An 11,164-nucleotide genomic window follows, 5' to 3' on the forward strand; every position below is an offset into this window, starting at 1 on the left:
CCCCAAAATCTTCAACGAGGCATGAAAAATTCAGTCATTTGGCTCATTCAGACTTTCCAGATGTCTGATGTCGGGCAAGAGATGCATGCTGCTGACGGATGGCACTTTTTTACCTTCCACCCACGTGTTTGACATTGTGCAGATGTAGACATTTGAAAAAGAAGATTGATTTGTTTTATTAATGAGAAAGTGATGAAATAACACTGGAGAAACTTTTGACAAGTCCCACATAAGCCCACTGTTCTAATACAACAACCGTTTCCACTTTTGTGCATTTCCTTCCTGGTTTGGTTCATCTCAGACGCATATAAATAGAATTGCAAACACAATATCCCCACCATTTGGTAATCTGCTTCTTTCATTTATTATTTCGTCACACATATTCTCCCTCTGTTTTCTCATTTTTTTTTAAATTATTGATCCTTTCATGATTTCGTAATAGTCCTTTGGAGTGGATATACCGTTTGCATAGTGTAGTGATTAAGAGCATGTTCTTGGGGTTAGCCTGCCTCGTTTAAAACCTACCATGAGCCCCAGTTTCTACATCTATAAAATGGAATCAATACTAATCACTGAGGGATGCTGTCAGGGTTAAAATAAGATAATATTACATACGTATCAGTCAGCATAGGCTGTGTGCTGTGTAATAAACAATCCCCAAGTCTCAGTGGCTTAAGAAACAAAGGTTTATTTCTTCCTCCTGTCACACGAGAATCATAGGTTAACTCGTGGTGGTGGGAGGGGGGTTGATGGTAGTGTGATTCTGCTTATTCCAGTTACTTAGGAACTCTGGCTAAAAGAGCAACCATATGTCACCTGTTGTCAACTATCTTGACAGAATTACATGTCCCCACTCACCAACAAAGGGGTCCAGAAGCATAATCCTATCTCGTGTCTTAGAAAGGGAGAACTAGAAACATTTAGTAACTTCCATGGCACGTGACTGTGGAATTACATGTGCTCATTTCTACAACATATAATGAAAATGGAATAATACACGTCAAGTTCTTAGCATGGTGTCCCAGGAACATAGGGAGCACTCAGTAAGGGTAGATTCTCTTGTTATTATTTTTTTGTTATTTCAACTTTTTTTTTTTTTTGCAATTGTAGGTAGTGTTTTAATAAACATCTTTAACAGAAGTATTTTTTTTTTTCTGCTTCTGTTGAATCATTCCCTAAGGATTAATCCTCAAAAGTAGAATTAAGTGCCTGAGCTTTGGGATCAGACACAGGAGAATTCTAATTCTGGCTCTGAAACTTACATGATGGGGAACGTAGGCCAGAAAGTATGTGAAATCAGTGAGGACTAAATCATCGTTTTGGTTTTGTTGCGTAATCTGATTTAGATTTCCTACCCTTGACATGATATCTTGAATTTGTGGTGGTTAAATATTTCTAATTTGTATTTTTAGATACTAAACACAGGTGACGTTTTGTATATGATGTCACACTCTCTACAACTACACTTTAATCTCTCTCTTGCGTTCCTGTTGTAGACAAATGACTGTGTGTCTGAGCAGTATGTGATCTTGACCTTGCTAAACTCTCATTGGTTGAATATACTTGAGGTCTGTCAGCTGGTGATGTCACTCACAAAAGCTGAGGCAGAGTTTCAATAACTGCTTTTGTTGAGACAGCAGGGGTGTGCACATTTTACATGGCATGCAGTATCATGGTCTAGCTCCAGACCTAGGGGTAGCCTAAGGCCCCAGGTTACAACCTGTGTAGTTTGCCTTACAGTAGCCTTGCTTCTGACTTTGGACAAGCTGCTTAATAATTTTGTGCCTTCCTTTACTCCTTGGTAAAACAGACACAGTGACATCTTGGCATGAATAGAAGTCGCGTCAATTTGATTTCCTTTCTCTTGCACAGAGGCAAAATGTCCTTATGGCTTTTGCAAACCACAGTCATATTGGAAAGAAGACCTTTGTGGATTTGTCTATTAAATATTTAGATTGGTGGTTCACAGCCCTCATCATCTATCAGAATCACCTGGAGGAACTTAAAAAACACTGACGTCTGCATCCCACCCTGAGGGATTCTGATGTAATTGGGCTAGAGTGTGGCTTGGCCATTGAGAGTTTTAAAAGTTCCCCTGGTGACCTTAATATTCAGCAAAGTTTGAGAACCGTTGACGAGACCAGTGTGTTTCAAACTTGAACACGCTAAAGAATTCCCCAGAGGGCTTGTTACAACTCAGATTGTAGGGACTCACCTCCAGAGTTTCTATTTCAGTGTTTAGTAGATGTGGGGTGGAGTCTGGGAATTTGCATTTCCAACAAGTTTTGAGGTTCTGCCAGTTGCTGCTGGGACAGGGGTCGCACACAGAGGGCCACTGGCACCACTGCCATTTGCTCTCTTGTGCATTTCCCTCCTGTAAAGGGCTTTGAAAGGACGAGCTGGGGCAGGTCTTTTTGGAGGCGGGAAAATGGACAAAATCTCCTCTCTGTGCCTTCCCCAGACCTGAGAGCTGTGGAACTCTCTCCTGAGATGCTGTCAGTACAGGCAGCCCAATCTGCAGTATTTTTCTTAAAGGAGCTAGCAGTCCGGCTGAAGTATGCAAGCTGGATTTGGCTCAGGGAGCTTGTGCCAGCAGCCCTCCTATGAACTGGAGACATCAGTCTCCCTCCTTCCATTACCTCCATTAGCACGGTTATTTGTGGCAATCCCTCTTCCTGGCTGCTCAGGGTATAAAGTGCTGACTGTGAAGCCATGCTTGATGTCTGAAACTTCCAGGACAGAAAGGAGGGATATGTCTACAGCCATGCCATCCTGAACATGCCCAATGTCGTCTGATCTTGGAAGCTAAGCAGGGTCGGGCCTGGTTAGTACTTGGATGGGAGACCACCCAGAAGACCGGGTGCTGTAGGTGTTTAAAAAAAAAAGAAGAAGAAGAAGGGGAAAGAGGGATATGATGGTCCCTCACCCAGGGGACCAGAGCAGCATGAGGCAGGGGTGAGGGAACATGATCTAGTAGTGGCCTTAGGATGGGAGTGGGTGGGGGTACAGGCAGAAAAGGAGCCTGGCCAGAGTCACTCTGGGCTAAAATATTCCCAAATGAACTAGCCTTAAGATATCTGAGCGATTCGAGGACAAAGCAGGTATTTCTTTCTCTATAATTATTCAGATAAATGTAGTTCTGAGGAGCTGTTGTGTGTCAGGGGTTGGGGAAGTAGGGGGAAATGGTATGGAGGAAGGATAGGGATAGGAATATAATATATTTTGCATATTATCTGAGTGACTGAGGTGTGCATTCTGTGGCATGGCTGGGGTGTGGGGGGCGGGGTGGTAGTTTAATTATTCTGAGTTTACAGAGAGAAAATGCTCAGTACTGCAGACCCGCTTTGGCAGACAAAAGCACCTCAGAACCAACAAAGGCAAGAGTAGTAGCTAATATTTATACAGTGCTGAATCTGCCAGGCATTATACTAAGTGCTTTACATCTATTAACTCATTTTATCCTCAGATCAACCCTAGGGGGTAAGGACTATTATTATTCCCATTGTATAGATGAGGAAACTGAGGCAGGGAAGGTTGAGTGACTTGCTCAAGGTTACACAGTTAATAAGGATTTGGACCCAGGGAACATTGGTCCTAGAATCCATGTTCTTAGTCTCGGAAGGGCTATTTGTACATCTGGTACCAGCTCCGGATGTGCATTGAGTTCTTTTGAAATCTGTGGTCAGGTTCTGCAGGCTGAGGGGAGAAACATGGCTTCTTCCTGGCCCAATTATCATTAGATCAAGTGTGTTGCCTGATTGTCATCTCTTTTTAGTGTTGTTTCTTTTCCTGAAGTTTCCTCGTGCGAAGTGGTGCTTGGTCTATCTGGAGAAAGAGAGCAGATCTTCAACATAGGGTGGGCAACATTAACTTAACTGCCTTCTCTTTCTGTGTCCAGTTCTCTACCCACTGCATGCCCTTATGGTGCCCAAGCCCCCATCTTTATGCCTCCTCAGACATGCCTCTGTAACCCCTTCCCAAAACAGCCTCTCCTTCCAGTCTTCCAGGCACCTCATAACACCTTTACATAAATCCAATGAGTGCATACTAGAGGGAGAAAAAAGTGCATTCATTCCCCTCAAACTTCTAGCCACCTTAAGCACAAATCCACTCTCTCTTCCATCCATCATGTTCACTTTTTCCTTCTTCCATCTTCTAGTCAGCACTCTTTTCTCCTTGGAAGATACATAAGAAAGAAAAAAAAAAATGGACCAGGAGTTGGTCAAGCCATGTCCAGCTCTGACATTTATTAACCATGAATAATGGTTGACAAGGCCCACAGTATTACTAGTGGTTATGAGTAGTGATTGAGTAATGACTATGGTGTCAGACAGACCTGGGTTCAAATCCCGGCTCTGCTGTTTTTGGACCTAAAGAAAGTGACAGAATCTCTTTGCATCTCTGGTACCTGGTCTGTAAAATGAGATCTTGTCAGGTTACCATGAGAACCAAATGATGGCACACCTGTAACATACTCACTATGGTGCCTGGTGTCAAGAGCAAGCTTTCAGTGAATGATCATTAAGATAGCTTTTATTATGATTATTTTCCTGCCTGACCTCAGTTTCCTCAGGATTGGCCTGTTTGATTTCCCAGGGTGCTCCCTGCTTCAACATCCTCTGACTCATTGGCATCCTTCTTATTTCAGGTTTTTTATTAGATTTCTATGACTGACTCATCTTTCTCCATCTCTCTCTTATCATCACCCTCTGTGAAAAATGAACCTTCCTTCCCTTTGTACTCAGGCCATTGCCCCGTCATCTCTGCCTGGGAGTGGGGGCGGGGGGGCAGGGGGCAGGGCGGTCAGAGGGTAGAATTAGCCAAGCCAGCCAGGCCCCTGCGTGCCACTGCTACTTTGAGTCAGATTCCATTGAATTTATAAGGCATCTGAGGAGTAGGTAGTCGATATGAATAACCATTACATCGGGGAGGGCTTTTTCTTCTCCCTTTGACTGATGACAGCTAAATTACTGCTAAATATAGGCCCTGAATTTGCATGAATCTGCAGCTTGCCACAGCCAGGCTGGGGGTTTTATTGACAGCCGAGGCACTGGAGGCAGTCAGGCACCTGCTCCAATACACCTCTTCCAGAGGGAGCACAAAAGCAGGCAAAGCCACCCCTCCCTCACTTCCTCTCCAAAGCATGCACTCTTCTCTCTAAGCCTCCGGGCCTGCTGGTTCCAAGGGAACAGTCGTGGCTCTGGGTTTGAATCCTAGATATGTTGGAGCTGTGTGATCTTGAGTAAATTACTTAACCACTCCCACCTTCAGCCTTAGTTTCCTTAGAGGTTAATAATAGCATAGAATAGCTAATGATCATTTCACATAAGATGAAAAGTTGGAAATAGGCTGTTCTAAGTTTCTATCTTGCCATACAGCATGTTTTTAATTTATTTATTTTATTTTATTTATTTTGTCCTTAGGTTATTGTTCTAAAATCCCAAGATGGGAGCTCCAGGAATTAAAATCTATCGCATCAAATTCAGGGCAAAAAAAAAAAAAAAAAAAAAAAAAGAGGCAGTTTTTCTCATCACCTCGTTTTTTAAATTGAGGAACATAATCTTGCATAGAAGCACCCAGGAGACTTCCCCATTATAGCTCATGGCAACAACAACAACAATAATAACAGTAGTGATAATTATGGAGTACTTACTACACACAGGCGTCTTTCTAAATACTTATATGGGTTCACTCACTCATTACTCAAAACAATACCAAAAAATTGGTGCTGTTTCTAAGGGCCACAGAGCTTAAAAAACTTGTTCAAAGCTACCCAACAGGTAATTGTCAGAGGCGAGATTTAAACCCAGGGAGTTTGTCAATATTGCTCAGATTCTATAACTGGAGTTTGAATGAAGGTCAGGTTCACTTGTTCAGCCTATGGTGAGGCCCTGGGGTTGGATAAGGGACCTACCTTTCCGAGTACATTAGACATGCTTAATACAGAGGCAAAATTGGGGTTCAAGAAACTATGGAAGAAGGGGAAATGGCTCGGAGTAGAAAGCAGAGGTGCATGGCCCACTATTTCATAGGGTTGTTAGATAGTTAAAAAATAGAATGCCACTGTATTAGTCAGCCCAGACTGCTACAACAGAATACCGTAGACAGGGTGGCTTAAACAACAAACATTTATTTTCCACAGTCCTGGAGGCTGGGAAGTCCAAGGTTAAGGTATCAGCAAGATAGGTTTCATTCCGAGGCCTCTTCTCTTGACTTGCAGGCAGCCATGATTTCTCTGTGTTCTCACATAACCTCTTCTTGGTGTGCATGTGGAGAGAGAGCAAGCTCTCCAGTGTCTCTTCTTATAAGGATGCTAATCCCATCATGAGGGCTCCATCCTCATGACCTATTCTAACCCAAATTACCTCCCAAAGGCCCCATTTCCAAACACAATCGCATTGGGTTTTAGAGCTTCAACGTATGAATTTGAGAGGGGACACTATTCCATCCATGGCAGCCCCTTAAATACTTCTTTTTTTCAAAGTAGGTGTCCAGTGAATGAGAGTTCCTCTCTCCTCTTTTTCCTCCACTTACTGTTGGTTTGTTTGTTTATTTAATTTTTTTATGGTGACATTAGTTAACAAAATCCGGTAAGTTTCAGCTATGCATTTTAACAGTAATGCACGTATATATCTACATTGTGTGTTCACCTCTCATAGTTCGATTTTTTTCTGTCACAACATATTTAACCCTTTTTACCCCATCTACCTCCCTCCACTCTTCTCCTCTTCTGCTTATTGTTTAAATTAATTATTTTGAACATGTAATATGAGATTGACAGTAAGACACCAGAATCTAGTTAGGGAGAGAGGACAAAAACAGTTAAGTCATAGCTCACGATGACATTTGTTTAAGGGCCAAATGCCTGGAGCTTGTTCAGGGATGGGCCAGATGGAGCAGTGAGTCCAGCTTCTCCTGTTGATCATGATGGCCAGTCTGCTGAACTTCCAGATCTATCCCAGGCTGAGATGCAACGGAGCAGACCTCAGTTAACTCAGACACAGATTTTTGGACATCCTGGGCTAGATCATTTTAGGATAGAAAATCTCAGCTGGCAGAACCAGCTTTGGAGAGAGATAATTTTCAGTGGCTGGAGAAAGCTGGACTAAATGTAGCTGAGGCTTAGGCTTAAAGCCTATGATAGAATCAGAAGGTATTTACGGAAGGATCGTGGTGGGGTAGAGACAGAGTGGATGGCACTGGGTCTAGCCAGCCTGCCTCCAGTGTCTCAGCTGGCTGGGCTGTGGGCGGGCTGATACTTAAGTGAGGATTAGGCAGAGCAATAGTGCTGCTGTGAGGTTTGGAAAAAATCTTGCCAAGGGAGGAGCGTTGGCATTAAGGATTGGTGGCATGGAGGTGCCAGTTGCCATGTGAAGGAAGCCAGAACGGAAGTGGGAATGTGGGTGTGCCAGCCGCCTGGAGCTATCGCTGCCATTAGAGGAAGAAACCCAGAGAGACGACCAACCAGGAGCTGAGTCCAGATCCTCTCCAACAAGGAGTTTGGTTGTTGTGGTTACTGAAAAGCGCAAGTATGAAAGGCCATGAAACAAGATGCCCCTGCGGCATCACTGGAGGAGCTAGGTCAGGTCGAGTCACAAGGGAGCAGGGTTTCCCAATGGATAGCTCCCGGACTGATTGGGTCTGCATCCCAACTTGACAATTACTAATGTGTAACCTTGGGCAATTACCGACACGCCCCAAATATAGGCTTTTTTTTTTTTTTTTTTGTCCTATCTGGCTAAAAAAGACAATGATGATTGTTGAGGATTATAGGACGTGTGTATGCAATGTGGCCAGAAGTGTCTGGCACACAGCAGGAGAGAGATCGTGGGCTCTGTCTTTTTTAAGTTAATGGGAAGGTGGATAGATACAGGCTGCCTCTGTCCTGCGGGCCTTCCTGCCAATGAGAACAGCTATCCCAGGCTTTCATCATGAAAGACCGGTGCTGGAAAAAACGTCACTCTAGGAGAAGCTCTTTGAACCCCTTCTTGATGGAAGATGAATCAATGGTCAGCTTCATTTCAGAGGCAGGTCCTCTAATCCCAACTTTTCATCTAGTTTTCTGCCATCTCCAAGGCCTCTCCAGGGGAGGTGCCAGCCCCTTTGTTCTTTAGGATCAACCTCGAGAGGGTTGCTTTGAGGCCCTAAACCTAATGCCCACTTGACCTGGACTAACCCTGGGACCTGGCTTCTAGTGACATTTCTGAGAGTTCTTGGCAGTGCTTGCTCATTTGTTCAGGCTCCACCCCTCTGGGCATCCCTGGTCTTTGGTCAGCCCTAACCTCCCACAGAGCCCAATAGCAAGAGATTTTGTCCTAGAAACAGCAGTGGATTAGAAATAGTCTTGACTGCATTTTGCAGAACAAAAGCAGAGAAATCCTTGTGGGAAACTGGAGTAGCTGCCCAGTGCTTCTCTGACTAAACACCTTGGCTATGTTGAATGTTTCTACTCCTCACCTGCATAATCTTTTGAGGGACTGGGTGGGGGGTACTGATGGTGCCCTGTTTTCTACCTGGGTCTTCTTCAACTTTATCCCTCCTCCCAGAATGAGCCTAGTGTGGTTTTCCTCCTGGAATTTCAGAAAACACCTGGCCCTGAATCTCATTCCTTCTTAGTCCCTTTCCTGCCCTTCAGAAACATCTTTCCCTGATCATCCTGCCAGAAACATCTATTCCTTTTGGACCCCGAACTGACAGAGCGGATCTGCTTATGCCCTCTCCGAGCTTGAATTCCGTCATCATGGCTGGCTTCCTTTCACACTAGTTCAGTCTGCAGTTGCCCAGCATTCCTGCTAGCTCCATCTCCTTGTCCTTAGATGTGACTGCTATCTTTCCAGCATGGCTGGCAGCCAGCCAGGCCCTGCTCAGCTTTGTGGGCATGGGAGCGAATGTGTTGGAAGCATGGACACTAGGAGAGCATCTCTCATTCCTCTGTGGACCTCAAATGTGGATATAAGATATTGTGTAGGTGAGCATGTTTACAGCTTTCTTTTAGTGGTCTATGACTCACCACAAGATTACAGCTCAGTGGGTGAGAGTCCTTCTCAGTACCCATGATACCACAGTACACCTTTGTGGTCAAAGGTAGGACTGTGTCTTGTTCATCTTTATAGCAATTCTTCCTAGCCTAGTGTCTGACACATGTCAGGTACTCATTAAATATTCATTGGGTGAATAAATGATCAATGGATGAATGGACTAAGATGTGTTACATCCTGAATCTCCTGGGGGAGGAAGGAACACCCTCTCCAAAGTTCCCTGTAGATGAACATGCATCTCTGCACAGACATTTTCAGTGATGAAGGGCTCCGTCTTTTGTAAGACAACTCATTATACTGCTTTGCCTGTACAGAGCTGAGTTTTGTCATTCAACTTTTGCCTTTTGATTAAGCTTTGGCCTGGAAGGCTGCCTGGATTCATCCCCCCTCTTGGGCCTTTCGAGGGACCACTCACACCAGAGGTGAAGGCAATCACCTTCTCAGCATCTGCCGATGCTAATGACATTTGCTGTACTTAGCCAGGCCACTCCCAAGACAAGTTGAGCAGTCCCCACCCTCTGGGAGGTGCCAGCCTCAGATATATCACCCACATAATTCTCTTGACACAACAAAGAGGGTCGGAACAAAAGAGAGCTTTAGAGCTCATGCCAGCTGGTCACCTTAATTTACAGACAAAAAAGCTGATGTCCAGAGAGGGGAAATGATGTTCCGTTGGTCACGCGCCTGGAACCAGAACCCAGCTCCCCTCGCCCCCAGCCCTGAATGCCTTCTGTGCTCTGTAGCCCCCTCCTCTGTGCTCTAGTGGCTCTTGCAGCAACACGGAGGAGCAGCCGGAGCCCTGTATCTCTCGACCCGTTCCAAATACGTGCTCCCATCAGATTCACATTTTCCTGCATCTCCCAGGGACCTGGCTCCTTCTTGTTTTGCCGAAGCGTAGGTGGTTCTGGGGGTCAGCTCTTAACCCTCTGTGGATGTGCTCTGGGCTCCCAACCCCAGGCGCAGTTTAGGGTAGTGTTCAAGGCATGGCCTCTGGAGCCAGACTGTCTGGGGTTCAGTCCTGGTTCTCTCACTTTTGAACTGTGTGATCTTGTCTGTGCCTCAGCTTCTTCATTTGTAAGATGAGATAAATTACTTCCTAATTCATAGGTCTGTTGGAAGCTTAAATGAGGATAAAGTGTTTAATTCAGGCCTGGGTAGGTGCATGCTAGCTGCCATGAGTGCTGACTCCCGTTCTGATTCCCCTGTACTTGCTGGAGCCAGCTCATCTTTAGCAAAGACAACTACTGTAGTGTCCTCAGCCAGGTAACCTCCTGTGCCACCAGGAATGGTCCCTGGCATGCCTGAAGTGGGGCTCTGCAGGGTCTCCTATCTCTGAAGAAAACTGCTGGGCAGTGTATATAGTGGTTAAAGTCGAAATGGGCTTTGGGCCTGACTGCCTGGGCCCCCCACATTTCAGCCCCCCACTTTCCAGACATCAGACCCTGACCAACTTTCTTTCTCTTTGACTCAGTTTCCTTATCGATAAAGTATGGGAGTGGGTGACAATACCTCCTTCTGAGCACTGTGTAAGAATTAGATAAGCCAACACATGTGAATGAAGGACAGTGTCTAATGATCAGTAATATATTATTAGTAGTAGTGATGTTGGCTAATATTTATTAACAATTTAATGTGTGTCAGGCACTGTTTTAAGTGCCTTTAGATATATTAATTCACTTAATTTTCACCACAGCCCTATGAAATAGAAATGAGTTTTATCTTCTTTTGCCAGTGAAAAAAACTAAGGTTTGAAGAAGTTAAGCAACTTGCTTGCGACTGAGATATACAGCCAGGTCCCCTGGCTTCAGTGCTCATATACTTAGTTACCACTGGACACCATGAGGGTGTCACACGTGATGGCTATGGCTGTGGAACTTTCTGATAGGTATTGTAATTTGCAATGTATCTCAAGCAGGCATGAGACTGCCTGGAGCTATCTTTCTCCAGAAAGCCTGAGCCAGCTTTGTGAATACAGATTAGCAAGGGGAAAGAGTGGGAGAGAAAGTGACCCCTGGCGACTGACTGCCAAATTTACCACATACTTACCACTGACCATGCGCCCAGGTTGGCAACCCAGGGGCAAACCAGCTGCCAATGCCATCTCCTAGGGACCACCTGGCAAAAGC

At 44.9% G+C, this 11,164-nt stretch overlaps 1 pseudogene; it reads left to right on the top strand.

Moving 5' to 3' along the window:
* The first annotated feature begins 2,754 nt into the window (after positions 1-2,754).
* On the top strand, positions 2,755-2,872 carry LOC118606879 (annotated as a pseudogene).
* Positions 2,873-11,164: the final 8,292 nt, after the last annotated feature.

This window comes from Rousettus aegyptiacus, unplaced genomic scaffold (genome assembly GCF_014176215.1).
Source record: "Rousettus aegyptiacus isolate mRouAeg1 unplaced genomic scaffold, mRouAeg1.p scaffold_m13_p_1, whole genome shotgun sequence".
Taxonomy (NCBI): Eukaryota; Metazoa; Chordata; class Mammalia; order Chiroptera; family Pteropodidae; genus Rousettus; species Rousettus aegyptiacus.